Raw genomic sequence first — 17,133 nt, forward strand, 5'->3', positions numbered from 1 at the left:
ATTCAAAAGTCAAATTTTTTAACTGATGACTACTACTATGACTATTACTATGAAAATTATTCATAAGTGTCCCATTAAGCCTAAATAATAAAGATAAGAATATTCTGAAATTCTAATTTATCCTCTTTGATTATTATTATTTTTTTTTTTAAATCAATTTGCAGCAAATTGCAAATAGTGCAGAAATTCCAATTGCTCTAAAAACCCATTCATAGCACTCAGAGACCTCCAGGCCTGACAAACCAATAGTCATTACTTTGATTAATGCTAAAGATACATCTGTCAGCCCGCAAGCAATTGAGCATGCTCCTTTCCCTGCTCGGCAGCATGAGCTAGTTGGCTTGCTTTTAACCTGCAGCAGTGATGGTTGATTGTCTTAGCCAGCATTGTTTTCATGATCATCACTTTCCCCATTTCAGCCTCATCCCCTTTCTGTCTGTAATGTTTCAATTTCCCTCCCACATCGATCTGCTATTGCTCCTCCACCTCCTCCTCACTTAACCCTCATCCACCTCCGTCTGCATTTAAGCTCCTCCCAAAGGGTCATCAGTAGGATGCACATGTAGAACATGTAGACGTCACTGTTATTCTTCTACTTCTTGTTGCATTCTGGTGTATGTTTTTCCAATATACCTATGAGGTAGATAACATTACTATATTGATGCCACAGCTATCCCTACTGACAAATTCAGTGGCCACATCAAAAGGCCTGAACTGGCAAAATGGGCCCCCTATCAGCTTTCAATAGCAGATTTTAAAGTAACCCAGTTTTCTGCATGATAATCTGTCACCTCTTTATACAGCTTGCACAAATGCTCTAAATAGTGATGAGCGAGCATGCTCACCACTGCTCGTTACTCAATCAAGCATCAAAGTTTAAAAATTCTTGAGTTTCCCATTAACTTCCATTATATTTGTTATTATACAGTAGTTGTGCCTAATAACCCCGATGCTCGATCTAGTAACGAGCAGTAGCGAACATGCTCGCTCATTACTAGCTCTGAACATACGTATAGTTGAATTCCATCACTTAGAAGATCAGAAAGCCATGCTTTGGCATGTAAAATCAGTTGAAGACACTCTTTTAGGCACAGCCTCAATATTCTTTAAGCAAGTATATTTGTTTAAAAAAAAAAAATCACAAACCAATTTAGGCCTTGTGCTATGTAGGGAGCATAAGTAACTTTGCTCCAATGTATTGCAGCCCCAATATTGCTTACAATACTGTCCAGTTTCAGTTAATCGGGAGTCATCCGGCATGACACTCCCTGTTTGATGAAGAGAAGGAATTTGGACACCGTATGGCTTTTGGCATCCATACTTATAGTCTGTAAAACAGTTTGACAACATTTAATCATGCAAAATGAAAAGATTGATGGTAGTGAGTAGATGCAATGTTCTTATCTATTGCAGTTATATATGGATTGATGTCCATAGAGAAGGAAGCAAAAAAGATGTATGTGTATTAGCAAAGCTTGGGGTTGATACTAGACCGATCGCCTGGCTGTGGAGGCTTCACCACTTGTTCTGGATATGCCATTGCCTTCTTGGTACCCAAAACATTTATCCAGTGAGCCTTGAAATACATGTACTGTCCATAAATGTTGCTCTATGTGTTTATTGTACATTGCACTTTCTAGCTCAAAAGAAATCTGAAGGAGAAGCTCATGTTTTCTTGTACATGTGAACAAATTTCAGGCACTACTTTTCATGACAAATAATGGTTTCTGGGAATATTCCAGGGAGTTTGAGACTGTGTTATCAATTCCTAAAAAGCATTACCATCCTCTAAGTGGTAGGGCAGCAACTAACCATTAGAAACCTGACAGACGTTGGTCAGTGAGAGTATTGAATATTCATGTAGTTTAAAGAGCAGGCCCAGAAGAGATCTTCAGGGAAACAGGCTGTGTATATCTGTCCAGCTCTTACCCCCATTTTGCTTCATTTTGCAGCTCCCTACGCTTTACTACAACAATTTTGCAGTCATTTTTCAGCACAGAAGTTCTGGTCCACATTGAATTGTTTGGGGTTTGGCATCCGGGGTCAGATTAGGTCCATTTCCGGAATCAAACCTTTCTCAAGTCTGGCCAAACCCAGCAAACCCAAACATCCAGTGGTCCGCTCATAACTAGTTTTGATGTACCTTCTTTGTCAATGTAACTGGGTGCAATTAAAGTCTTAAAATGTTAGTTTTTCTTGTAAACTAAATGAGATCATTGCGTATTGTTTTAGATAAAATCAGATATTCTTTTAACCCTAGAATGCATACCTGGGGCCTCACAGGCCTGCTAGGTCACTTGTTTTCTATGGTAGATTTCTATGGTTGCGCGTTCTAGGGTTAAAATAAACCAATACTTTTTGAAGATATCTTTGGTTTACTGCTAAGAAGAATTAAAAGTAGTTAAAAAGCTATATTTATATTTGTTATATGGCAGTAACATCTTCCTGATGAATGTAATATCTTTATAATGCTGACTGGTCAGAAAAACAATTTGTTTAGCCATTTTATTTTTGATAGGCTGCCTTGATAAGATTCCTTTATCTAAATATCTAATTTTGATAATCTTTGACATCCTAAAAAATTTACTATCAAAAATACAATTTTTCCTTATGCACAAGTAATGACTGTATGGCAATTGTTTTACCCATTTTTGCCAATGCCTACTGGAGAAAATTAAATAGCTGTTCACATCAACATTTATTTTTTTATGTGAAGATATTGCTATTTTTGTCCTTCGATATCACAGGTAGAGATGAGGAAACGAGAGCTTCTTTGCTTGGTGTTCGTGCCAAATACAAATTTTAAAATAACCCAGAGCTCAAGTGGGCGTGACCAGATGGTTGGGACACACCTACCCAGGGGTCCAGACAGCCCGGGGGTGGGAAAATAAGTCAGATCAGTTTTAGAGTTCAAGGACAGAGGAGTGTGGAGTAGAGGTCAGGCCTGTGTGTCAGGTTGACTGACAGGTACCAGGGTAGGAGCCCTGGTGCCTTGGCTAGGAGGCAGACGGTTGTCTCCGTCAGCAGGAGACGGGAAGATGGCTCGGTGGAACCGAGGTGGACCGGGCCAGGGTTGTAGCCCGCCAGTACCGACACGGGGAACCGACCCGGAAACCATAGCACTCGGGGTACTCGGACCCTGAAGCCAGGAACCATAAACAAGTGGAACTGGTTAATTAACCGATTGAGGCCAGGACTAGAGGTCCTTTCCCACCCAAAGTCCCTCATAGAAGACAACAGCCCACCGATTAGGGATAAGAGGTCACTGCCAGCGCCTATAGATCCCACGGGCTGTCTGCGGGCACGGCTCCTTAGGCCACATCCAGCCGGGAGCGGACTCCTACGTTTCAAACTGGAAAGTCTTTTCTACTTAAACAGTGCAGGAAAAGGATAGAGACCACCAGCCGGGTGGGGGATCCCGAACGCAACCAGCCACGGCACCGGCCACCACCACCTTGGTTTACCAGATACTTGTGTGTTTTACTGAAAGTGAGTACATCAACACCCCCTGCGGTCATCATTCCCCCTGCACCAGAGCCATCGGGTTCCGGGACCACCATCCCTGCCCAAGGTGGGGTTAACATCTTGCTGCACAACATTTCCCCCGGGTGCCCCGTAACAGCAGCGGTGGTGTCCCACCTCACCACAGACCGTGGGTGGCGTCACGAACCTATTACGGCCTAGCCCGTACTTTTACTTTCCCCATTTTATTCGGCGTGTGTGTGAGACCCTCGGGTCCGGAGACCCTCGAGCCACCACCCCTGAAGGTCTGGATCCGAGCAGCGGCAACTGCTGGCACGGGGGCGGCACAATCAACATCTTTATCATCATCATCATCATCATCTGAGACACACTTGACATATGTCTCAGTGTGAGAAATGTTCAGAGTTCCTTGATCACACCCTACCTCTCTCTTGAGTCCTTCTACATTCTCCCTGCAACTGCCATTTCAGCTGCCAATGCTAGTGCCCAACTACATTATTTGCAAAGTAACCATGAAAGCTAGCCTTTTGAATCCCCATCTGCCCCATTTCAAGTCCAAACACTGTATGTTCATCTCATCTGATGCATAAAACAACAAAGTTAGCCTTTTGAATCGCCATCTGCCCCCATCTTATCTAAGTTCAAACACTGTATATTCATCTCACCCACTGCATCAACTAAAAGATGTTGTAAAACATTTTCCTTAACTTCTGGAGTTCTGAAGCTTAGAGGACTAAAGGTGGTGTCACACACAGCGACGACGACAACAACGTCGCTGCTACGTCACCATTTTCTGTGACGTTGCAGCGACGTCCCGTCACTGTCGCTGTGTGTGACATCCAGCAACGAGCTGGCCCCTGCTGTGAGGTCGTTGCTCGTTGCTGAATGTCCTGCTTCATTTTTTCGTCGTCGCTCTCCCGCTGTGAAGCACACATCGCTGTGTGTGACAGCGAGAGAGCGACGAAATGAAGCGAGCAGGGAGCAGGAGCCGGCGTCTGGCAGCTGCGGAAAGCTGTAACCACTGTAAACATCGGGTAACCAAGGGAAGACCTTTCCATGGTTACCCGATATTTACCTTCGTTACCAGCCTCCGCTGCTCTCGCTGCCAGTGCCGGCTCCTGCTCTGTGCACATGTAGCTGCAGTACGCATCGGGTAATTAACCCTATGTGTACTGTAGCTAGGAGAGCAAGGAGCCAGCGCTAAGCAGTGTGCGCGGCTCCCTGCTCTCTGCACATGTAGCGAGGTTATGATCGCTGCTGCGTCGCTGTGTTTGACAGCTAAGCAGCAATCATAACAGCGACTTACAAGGTCGCTGTTACGTCACAGAAAATGGTGATGTAACAGCGATGTCGTTGTCGCTGTCGCTATGTGTGAACCCAGCTTAAGAGACATAAAATACATAAGTGTCATTAATGTAATTGAAGGTCCACAGTGTAAAATATTAATCATTATGGAGGTGAAGAACTGTACAGAACATTGACCTAAAGTAACAATGTCACTGTCAGAGGTAATATCATCCTGATATTGTTAAGACAAGTGTTGTGCTACATATTCCGTAATGTCTTCAACTTGTTTCCACACTATTAGTATAGCATGGTTGGATGTCAAATTTGAATACTAAAACAGGTGTGCAAAAAAACCCTATAATTTGTATCACACTCTGGTAGAGAGTTGCAGTAAAAATATCTACCGGTTCTTCACAACTGATATGCATGTCAAATGTGGTAACATTCAGTAGTTTGTGATATACACATTTTGAGATATATTAATTTACACTTCAATGTCTGGATTTTTAAAAATCTCCTTTGTATTTTTATACACAAAAATTGCCCCCTTTCCAAAAAAGATGAAAAGGAAATACAAAATTTTGCATTGCTTTTATATGTCTGAACTTCAAACTTCGCTAATATAACGTGTAAAAACTGAATACAGTAGTATGTGACACACACACTTTGACGTTAAGTTTAGATTTTTTTCTTCTTTCTACAATATTGTCTGATTGCTGCGGCATTAAGCGAAAAAGAGGTGTAATTGAAAACAGCAGCGGCACTTTAATCACGATTGTGATCAATCACTGCTGCCAGCTTTCTTCTCTCTCATCAATTAAATGTCGTTATTATTTTCTTTTTGTTCACAGACTTCACTAATCTTCTTTACTACTTCTGTGGTATCGCACACTATGCGTAGAATAAAGCAAAAATCTGTTTTATTGGGGATAAAACGTCAACAGGCTATTGAAATCTATCAAGATGCGAATGGGCAATAAGCAGGGATGCAAGAGAAGAAAATTAGAGACACACACACACACACACACATTCTGCTGTTGGTTTCCAATCAGGATTTTATTATAACCCAGTACTGGATTAAAATATACGCTGTACACAGAAAAGTATCTGACCACAATTCTAGAGTGATAAAATTCTCTTCTGTATTTAGACCTCACTGTGTTCTCTTCAAATGACACAATCATCCACAGGACACTTTAGGGAACAAAAATGTATAACAGACTAAAGAGAGTTTTTTAGGTTATAAGCAATGTTCATCACCTTTAAGATCATGGAAATGTGTGGATATAATCTCTTTAAACCTTCACAGGGGCATTCCTTTGAAAAAGTGTTGTATACATACACGTGAACCCGGTGGTTACATAGGCCTGAGAATTTGAGCTTTGAAGTCATGAAATGCGCTAGCGCCAGCTTGACTTGTACATCATCAGGAAGGCGTGACTGCACAGGTCTCCAATTCCTGCATAGGTGATAAACCTTCAGCACTGGGGAAATGATATAGAGATGTCATCCAGTGCCATGAAGTTAGTAGAGGTAGCGTTTGAATGGAGCGGGGCAGAGACGATTGCAATCTTGCTTTGCAAATCCGACTGGACCACACAATTTAAATACAGTGTGGAACATGTAAAAAACACTTGTTCAAGTCTATGCAGGGGTACTGAGGATATAAAGAGGTTGTAGAAACCTCATTCATAAGATCTTCACCCTTTCATGACCTTTGCTGTACATGTATGTCAAAGACCATGTCCTTGCTTTTGATGAGCGCTCGTATGCTGAATCCACAAGGTTCTCGGCAGATGATGGCAGGGTTGCACTTCCTTCCATGTTCCCATCAGCGTGCCTGTGATGTGGTTGCTGGATGTAGATGGGCTGCCATGACAGCCAGGCATCTCTTGAAGACCCCATGCATGTCATTATGATTCTCCGGTGAAAGCCAGCGTTTAGTTGGCATTCATAGAAGATTATGATTAGGGATGAGCGAATGTATTTGCCACTATTCGGTATCCGACGGATGATGGGGTATTCGAGGTATTCGCTATCCGATGGCTAATATGGTATTTGCTTCGAAACTTTCATTTTCATTTTTGGCTTCATGGAGCCTTTTTCCAGCCAATGAACACATCTGATGTTGCTTGCCCTCACAGTAACTCCGCAGCTATCTTTGTTGTGGTGCTACTATGATTGGCTTGGCCGCACAGCGTTATAGGGGCTATATAAGGCTGCCGTCATTTTGTGCACGCATTCATTCCTGAGTTGGTGGTTTAGATAGACTGTACTGTGTGTGGGAGAGCATTTCTACAGCCAAGTAATAATAGTCCTTCTAAGGGCTGAAGATATTTTGCAGTGCGTAGTTTGATATAGCATTCCTGCTGCAAAATCCAAAATAGTCCATTTAAGGACTGAAGATTGCATTAGGTGCTAGCAGGTGAAGAAATTGTAGAAATAGCTATGAGGTCAGTGGTAGTGCATTGCTTTATTCAGTGAGATCCATTCCTGTTTTAAACCAGCAAAAAAAAATAATCCTCCTATTAATGCTGCATATGGTCTGTTATTGCAGTGTGTAGTATAGGGACAGCTTATTCACAGGCAGGGAGAGAGTTAAAGCTGTTATGACATCTGCTCCTAATATTCAACAAGCCCAGCACTGCTACATCCCTTGTGTGTGTTCTACTAGGAATTGGTATTACAACTTCCTAAAAAAGATCCCAAAATTGACAAAACAACGGGTTCAGGTGTAGTGTAGTGCCTGTCAGCCACCATCTCAATTCATACCAGCACAGTTGCGTCCTTATGTTGACTTCATAGTGCACATAAACTCCATAGTACCCTACTGCTAAAAAAAAGTGTAAGTTTAAAAAAAAATAATAAATTGCTGTCACAGCCTGTAGTTCTGCTTGAAGCGAAATACCATAATATATAGCATCCTGGTGGTGGCTTCATATCTTACAGCACTTGGATACTGGCCTACTGCAACTAACACACAGTGTCAGTGTTCCAAAATTTTAATTAATACTCGATGTCAGTGGCTCTACTTCTGCCTGAAGGCCAATACCTTACTAGCAGCAACCTAGCATACTGGTGGCGGCTTCATATCTTACAGTACTTACATAGAGTCCTGCTCTTACTAAAAAACAGTGTCAGTGTTACCAAATTTTAATTAATACTCGGAGTCAGTGGCTTTACTTCTGCCTGAAGGCCAATACCTTACTAGCAGCAACCTACCATACTAGTGGCGGCTTCAGATCTTACAGAACCTACATAGTGTCCTGCTCTTACTAAAACACAGTCTGAGTGCTAAAAACCAATACTAAAATAAAAGTGGTGTCAAACCCTGTTATCCTTTGGGGCTTAAAGACATTCACAACATCTTTGATGACTCCTCCAAGTGGTACTTTCTCCAATAAAGGTACCTTGCAGTTTTTAGACTTAAGAACAGCTATCGTGGGAAACTATTAACACAAGTTTAATAACCCGTCATCAGTGTCGTTCCACTGCCTGTACAAAAGGTCACGTTACAGTATTCCCCTTCAAATAATCAAACCAAAAAAATGGAAAAAGAGGCGGTAAGGGCTGTGGACGAGGTGGTAGTGACAGTGGTGGTCGCCCAAGCAGTGTGACTGAGCCAAAGAAAAAGGTTCCTGCTTTATCTACCTCTGCCTTTCTATCACAATTTTCTTGTCCACGTGGGAAACCACTCTTGTGCCCTGAACAGTGCGAACAGGTAACGAGTTAGCTAGCAGAAAATGGCTCCAGTTACTTGTTGAGTAGCAAATCCCAAGGGTCCACACAGACAGACTTGAGTAGCCCAGAGGCTGGCCCATTGAATCCTCAGCCTGGTCATCCTTCCTCACAACATCAGTATTCTAAGGAAATATATGACCCCAAAGCAGGTTACTCTGAGGAACTGTTTACTGGACCCTTTAACCTTTCTTGCTTCTCACCGCGTAACACCACCAATGCAGGTGAGGCCGTGGTGTGCAGTGATGCACAGATCTTTGAGCACCCAAGGCCAGAAGAAAGCCATGTTGTTGGCTGTGACATGCTGGGCAATCAGGTGGAAGTGTTGGAGGATGATGAGACACAGTTGACCTCAAGTCAGCCGGAAACCTCCATTACCAAAGATGTTGACCTTAAGGAATTTGGGAATTTGAAGACGACCTGGTCGATGATGAAGTGACTAATCCAACATGGACGGGTGGCATGGAATGCGAGAGCAGCAGTGCAGAGGAGCATGTGCCCCATAGTCCACAATAAGGCTGTAAGAGATAGGGTTTTGACCACTGCCAGAGGTCAAGCAACGGTGCACATGACACTACCACATGTGGCATCTCAGAGTCCAAGTGTCTGTGCACCACCTGTGTCATCTCATAGTCCAATGGTTCATGCTGCAATTGTGTGGAAGTTTTTTTTCCCAAGAGTCCTTCAGACCAAACGGTTGCCATTTGTCAAATCTGTCAGAATAAGCATAGCAGAGGCAGAAATATTTCCAGCTTGGGCACCTCCACCATGAGAAACCATATGTTAACCAAGCACACCACTAGGTGGTTGAAAGCTCTAGATGAAAAACACGATTTCCAGACTCAAAACTCTGCCACATCCCCTGGGCTGCCTGCTTCCCAAACTGGTGTGCAAGAAGGTGGCTCTGAGGCCACCATCTCCCAGCCTGATGTTGGCCTAACTCAATCATCAATGCCCACACCTGCTTCGGAGTCCCAGTGTTCCGTTCAGTTGTCCATAACACAGACCTTCAAAAAGAAGCAAAAATACCCCATTACGCACCCAAGGGCAGAAACCATAACTGCACACATTGCACGATTAATAGCTCTTGAGATGTTGCCTTATCGGCTTGTGGGAACAGAGGCTTTCCACGACCTTTTGTTGGTGTTAGAACATTGGTACTCTGTGCCTAGCCACCACTAGTTTTCACGTTGTGCCGTCCCTGCGCTCCACAATCACGTGTCCGTAAACATCAAACGGGCTCTCACCAACACCATAACAGGGAAGGTCCACTTAACCATAGACACGTGGACAAGCAGAAGTGGACAGGGACGCTACATCTCACTGACGGCACACTGGGTGAATCTGGTGGCAGCTGGTAAAGAGTCTGAGTCCCATCCCATATAGTTCCCACACCCAGAATAGCAGGCCCCACTTCAATCACAGTCTCAATAGCCTCCTACACGTCAACAACTCCCTCCTCCTCCTACTCTTCATCTGGCTCCTGTGCATCCTTCTCAACATCCGCCGGTGTCTAACCGTCGACATCATTCTCCAGCTGACATCTCTGCAGCACTGCCTTGGCTAAACGGCAACACACTCTACTGAAGCTCATCTGTATTGGTGACAAATCGCACACGGCACCTGAGCTTTTGAAAGCAATAACTGAGCAGACAGATGAGCGGCTTGCACCGTTGGACCTTCTTCCAGGGAAGGTAGTGTGCGATAATGGTCGTAATCTGGTGCCAGCTTTAAAGCTTGTAAAGCTTGTACACGTTCCTTGTATGGCCCACGTTGTAAATTTAGTAGTTCAGCACTTTCTCAAAAAATACCCTGGCATACCAGACCTACTTACCAAGGTACGACGTATTAGCGTCCATTCCGCAAGACATCTCCCTTTTTTTTCTGGCCTGGCAGTGCTGCAGCAGCGCTTACACTTGCCTCGTCTCAGACTAATATGTGACCTCCCTACGAGATGGAATTCAACCTATCATATGTTGGCCAGGATCCATGAGCAGCAGAGGGCAGTATCCGAATTCCAGCCTGAACATGCCCATCAGATGCAGCTGCCAGACATAAGTACTGGAGAGTGGGTGTGGATAGCAGAGAATTTTGATTACTGTACCAACATTGTGAGCAGTGATGATGCTCTTATCAGCATTACTATTCCACTGATTTGTTTATTGAAACGCTCTCTGGATGGTCTGACTGACCAAAGTGTTAATGCACCCGAGGTGTCTGTGGATCCAGACTTCACAATGGTTGCTAGTAATCCGCACAACCTCGGCTAACAGGCTCAGGCCACCTATGGTCAGCATCATGAGGATGAGAAGGATGATAAAGAACAGCAATTCTTTGAAGTTGGTAACCAAGGGATTGATAACCCAAGCTTCAGGGCTGTCCAGCATGGATGGCCTGAGAAGGAGCAGTAGGAGGAGACAGAGACTGAGGAGAAGAGGAGGTTTAGGGAGACAAAATGTATTTGTATCAGTGACACACAAAGGTTTCCAGTTCAGAGTCTGTGACACATGGTACAGTTCATGTCACACTGCCTTTCTCATGACTGTCGGCTATTTCACATTTTGGCAGACAACAAATACTGGTTATGTACCTTTCTTGACCCATGCTAAAAAGACAAATTCGCTTCGCTACTTCTGGAGGCAAATAAGGATTGTACTACGGAAACATTCAAAGACGGCTGTAGTAGAGCAGTTGATGAAACGATTACCCTCAGATCATACTGGCGTCAGAGGTAGCGTGTCATCTCACGCAACAGGATTACACAAGAGGGCTACGCATAGTAGGAGCAACACAGACGGGGGAATAATGTGCCAAAACTGGTCCATTTTCTACAAACCGTCAACTCAGAACCAGATACCAGTTGGGGGAACTATGACAAGGAGGGAACATTTAAGTAAGACAGTGAGGGACTATGTAGGTGACCATATCAGCGTGCTTTCAGAGTCTACTGTTCCCTTTAACTATTGGATTCCCAAGCTCAACTCTTGGCCAGACCTCGCCTTATACGCTTTGGAAGTGCTAGCTGGCCCTGCTGCGAATGTGTTGTCTGAGTGTGTTTTCAGCTCAGCGGGGTCAATAATAACAGATACTCGCAAACGACTATCCACAGAAAGTGCAGACAGTTTGACGATGGATTGCCCCAGAGTATCTCAGACCGCCTGTTAACAAGACCCAATAATAAATGTAGCCCCAAAATTTGTATTTCTTAAATTCAAATAAGTTCCATTGTTTCTCATTCAAGACTATTTTGTCTTCTATCATCTAATGAGACCACATGGCTAATCTAACTTGTTATGCTGCTGCGATGTAATTGTTTGGCCCAATCACCCAGGGCAATATTTTTCAAGCCTTTGTACATTATGCATTGGCACAAACACTGTCGAGGCTACACTGTCTATAACAATTGGTCAGGCAGTCTCTATTTGTGTTCTTTATTGATGGTGTGCTCCACAGTGTGTTACACATGGCCCCCTGCGGAATCAAAATTTATTTAGCTCCTTGGCATGTTATGCCCTGTTGCTTATCCTACCAATTTTAACAAAAAAGCTGTTGGGAGTACCTTCTGATGCTTTGCTACATGGTGTCTGAACCATCACACCCTAAAGGAACTGAATATATTAAACTCCTTGGCATGTTATGCTCTGTTGCAAATCCTACCAAATTTTTTAAAAAAAAGCTGTTGAGAGCTATTGGGTTTACCTTCTGATGCTGTGCTTCATGGTGTTTGAACCATTCCCTTCTGGGGAAACTGAATTTTTTTAAATCCTCGGTGTTAGCTAGTGGAATAAAGCCTGAGTTACAGAGTGAAATAATTGCCACTTCCACGGTGCTGCATGCTTCACAAACTGCAGTCTAGGAAGCAGGCAATGATGCCTCCTGCTCCCATCCTGCTTTTGGTCAGATGCAATCATCATCACTTACATCAGCTTCGATGTCCCAGCGTGGCGTTTATTTGTCCATAAAACATACATTACTGAATCATTTGAATAGAATTTGAATAGAGGGCCACTGAAGCCGGTGGTGTTGGTGGGGGAGGAAGAGGAGGAGGGCAAGGCCAACACCTAAATGGCCACATTGGCAATAGCACTGTAAAGTGTTATGGAGTACGTATGCCAACTTTCACACTAATGATATACGGGACGCAGAAAACTACACATGACTGCCATCCCTCCCCAATGTATCTTACAGAGCCCACCTGAGAGCCCTAAGAAGTCTGAGATTTGAGGACAGCCAGTGGCCTTTCCTACATTTGAGTAGAGGGCCACTGGAGCCGGTGGTGCTGGTGGAGGAATAGAAGGGCAAGGTCAACATCCCAACGGGCACATTGTAGCTGACCTTTTAAAGTGCTGTCTAATATGTCCCAAAAAAGGAGGTGTGAGACAGACACCAATATAATGTATGTTACAGCCCTTTCTAATCGAAAAAAGAAGGAAAAATGTAAAAAAGGAAATGTGTGAACTTATGCTAAAGTGTTTTTTTTTGGAAGTCGGGGCTTCATTTGACGTTTTATTACAGTGATTAGGCACTAGAAACTGTTTCTTAGCAATTTCCCCTCTTTTGCTTTGGTTTAAGAGCTGTTCTGGTGACTACGTAAACGCCGCGTGCTGCTCTGAGCAGAAGTGCAGTGAGGCACCAGAAATGCAGTGAGGCACCTTCTACAGGTGTGCCCATACTGTTTCAGCTTTTTCCCATCGATTTCAGCCTTCCTCAGTCACCACAGGTCACTGTTGGGTCCAACGTAAAATTAGTCTGGTTTCCCATAGACTTACATTGGGGATTGAATATTATTATTATTATTATTATTATTATTATTTATTATTATAGCGCCATTTATTCCATGGCGCTTTACAAGTGAAAGAGGGTATACGTACAACAATCATTAACAGTACAAGACAGACTGGTATAGGAGGAGAGAGGACCCTGCCCGCGAGGGCTCAGTCTACAGGGAATGGGTGATGGTACAATAGGTGAGGACAGAGCTGGTTGCGCAGTGGTCTACTGGGCTGAGGGCTATTGTAGGTTGTAGGCTTGTTGGAAGAGGTGGGTCTTGAGGTTCCTCTTGAAGCTATATTCACGAATAGTCGAATATTGGCAAGGTATTCGCCGGATATTCGGTGAAGCAAATATTAGGGTATTTGATCATCCCTAATTATGATATTGGCTCAACATGCAATGTTGTGCAAAGTACAAGTGATTGGATGATCGCAGCTTCACGTACCATTAAATACAGTAAACAGTAAAAAAAGTTTTTAAAAATAGGAAAAAAATAAAAACACAAAAGTTCAAATTAGCCCCCTTTTGCCTCATAAAAAAGCACATATTTGACATCCCTGCATTCCGAAAAGCCCAATTTCTTTTATAGCTTAAATAAAAAAAAATATATGCTTGGTGTCTGCCTAATCAAACTGACCTTTAGAATCATACTGCCATGTCTATTTTACTATATTGTGAATTTGATGAATGAAAAACTAAAATAAACATGTGGAATTGGACTTTTTGCAATTTCAATGCATTTAGATTTTTTTTTCCCACTTACAATGCATTGCATGAAAATTAAATGGTGTCATTCAAACGTTCGACTTATCCAATAAAATAGCCCTTTTATGTCTTGGTGGGTGAAAAAATGAAAAAGTTATAGCTCTTGGAAGAAGGGGAGGCAAAAACAAACTGCAAAAACAGATAACCCCAGTTTTAACACTAGAAGTCCCAGAAATTTCAAGCTCCAACGTGACGTCCCGAAAGAGGGTGAAATGACTGATGATAAACTGAATAGAACTAACTAGAAACTAAATGGCTAAACTCAATGGAAAACAACAACCTCCTGTGGTGCGACAGTAATGGCCTTAATTACAGAACAAAAGACGGTGATTATAGGATGTTAGCTTCAGGTCATTCGACCCGTCTCTGGATTCCAAAGGTAGAAATGTTAAATGACCCCTCTCTGGGACTTTTAGTGTTAAGGGGTAAAAGTTGATTGTTTATAACTAGGGATGATCGAATACCAAAATATCCGATTCGACGAATATCCGACAAATAGGTCACTGTTATTCGCATATTCGCGAATATTCGACGCCCAATGTAAGTCTATGGGAAACCCAAATAATTTCACCTTGGACCTAACGGTGAACTGTGGTGACTGAAGAAAAGGCTGCAATGGATGGGAAAAGGCAGAAACAGTATGGGTACAGCCTGTAGAAGGTGTGTGATTGCATTTCTGGTGTCTTGGAATGACATGCTTAGAGCAGCACGCGGCTTTTACGTAGGCACCAGAACAGCTCTCAAACCAAATCGCTTTTTTGACAAAAAGAACGCAGGTTAAGATATCTTTATTGAAGAATACATATAAAATACAAGATAAAAACATGCACAGAAAAATGACGACATGGGAGGAGCAACTTCACATGGGGTGCAATCTCTCAATAACTGGTATCAAAGACCAGGGTCCAGATCAGATGCATTCAATATTTTCAATCTCTACCACAACATTAACATCCAAAATTGGACTCTTAATATCATCCGATGACCACTGTCTAATCAATACACACCACATATGAATTTTATACTTGAGTTGATCCAGAAAATATACACTCTGAAAAGCAGATGGATGGCAGACAGGAACGGGACAGCATGTCCATTATAATGATAACAGATGTCACATTGCATGGACTGTAGAAAAACATGGACATCCAAAGATGTAATAGGGGGTGTCAGGAGTCAATAACACATAAAGGTAAGTAATGCCATGACCAAAAAAAAGTGGAACATGGGACAATAATAATAAATAAGAATCCTGACACACCGCACCACACTATATAGAGGTCACATGCAAGTATACAAAATCCTCAATGTAGTCACATGCTGCATCTTACCGCAGGACACCCTGACGCGTTTCGCCGAAGCTTTATCCAAGGGCGCTTGTATCAAATATGAAGTTAAATGGGTTTTTATACCCTTAGTTGTTTAAACCATCCCATAATCAATCACATACAATTAAATGGTTAGGCCAATGCAAACACAGAATGTGCTGCATCTACAACCGCATTGGTGATTTTAAAAAATTCCAAATTCATTGAGTGCAAATATGCACCTTTTGTTCATTTCCGGGTAGTGGAACGTTTCTCCTGTGCTTTGGTGGGGAAGAATATTTGTGATGCACCTGATTGTGATGTTCCACTTCCGGTTTTCGGATGCCGATTTACATGTGCAGTGTGAAACTGTCACACTTCCGGACGCCAGTGGTATATTACTTCATTAAGTAAGTACTTGATTTAATTATATCAATGAATTTGGCATTTTTTAAAATCACCAATGCGGTTGTAGATGCAGCACATTCTGTGTTTGTATTGGCCTAACCATTTAATTGTATGTGATTGATTATGGGATGGTTTAAACAACTAAGGGTATAAAAACCCATTTAACTTCATATTTGATACAAGCGCCCTTGGATAAAGCTTCGGCGAAACGCGTCAGTGTGTCCTGCGGTAAGATGCAGCATGTGACTACATTGAGGATTTTGTATACTTGCATGTGACCTCTATATAGTGTGGTGCGGTGTGTCAGGATTCTTATTTATTATTATTGTCCCATGTTCCACTTTTTTTTGGTCATGACATTACTTACCTTTATGTGTTATTGACTCCTGACACCCCCTATTACATCTTTGGATGTCCATGCTTTTCTACAGTCCATGCAATGTGACATCTGTTATCATTATAATGGACATGCTGTCCCGTTCCTGTCTGCCATCCATCTGCTTTTCAGAGTGTATATTTTCTGGATCAACTCAAGTATAAAATGCATATGTGGTGTGTATTGATTAGACAGTGGTCATCGGATGATATTAAGAGTCCAATTTTGGATGTTAATGTTGTGATAGAGATTGAAAATATTGAATGCATCTGATCTGGACCCTGGTCTTTGATACCAGTTATTGAGAGATTGCACCCCATGTGAAGTTGCTCCTCCCATGTCGTCATTTTTCTGTGCATGTTTTTATCTTGTATTTTATATATATTCTTCAATAAAGATATCTTAATATTAATTGTTGTAGTTCTTTATAGGATTTGTTCTGTTCACTGTGAACTACATTAGTGTTTTGATCACATAGGCTTTTTTTTTGAGTGGTGATCAAGCTTTTGAGGTTTAAACAGAACGCAGGTCTTTCGGTCTCTCTCTCCTCTGTCTGTCGGTCTCTCCCTCTCCCCCTCTCTCTCATACTCACCGATCACTGACCGATCACTGGCACGCCTCTGCAAGGCTGTCACACTGCTATGGCGGCTTCTCCAGCTTTTGAAAATAACGTCCGCTCATTATTTCATCTCGTATTCCCTACTTCCCTTGCCCACCGGCGCCTGTGATTGGTTGCATTCAGATGCGCCTCCCTGAGTTACAGCTGTCTCACTGCAACCAATCACAGCCACTGGTGGGCGGGTCTATGTAGTGCAGTAAAATAAATAAATAAATAATAAAACAAAAACGGTGTGCGGTCCCCTCCAATTTTGATACTAGCCAAAGTAAAGCCACACGGCTGAAGGTTGGTATTCTCAGGATAGGGAACCCCATGTTATGGCGAGCCCCCCAGCTTAAAAATATCAGCCAGCAGCCGCCCGGAATTGCTGCATCCAT

This window comes from Anomaloglossus baeobatrachus, chromosome 1 (genome assembly GCF_048569485.1).
Source record: "Anomaloglossus baeobatrachus isolate aAnoBae1 chromosome 1, aAnoBae1.hap1, whole genome shotgun sequence".
Taxonomy (NCBI): domain Eukaryota; kingdom Metazoa; phylum Chordata; class Amphibia; order Anura; family Aromobatidae; genus Anomaloglossus; species Anomaloglossus baeobatrachus.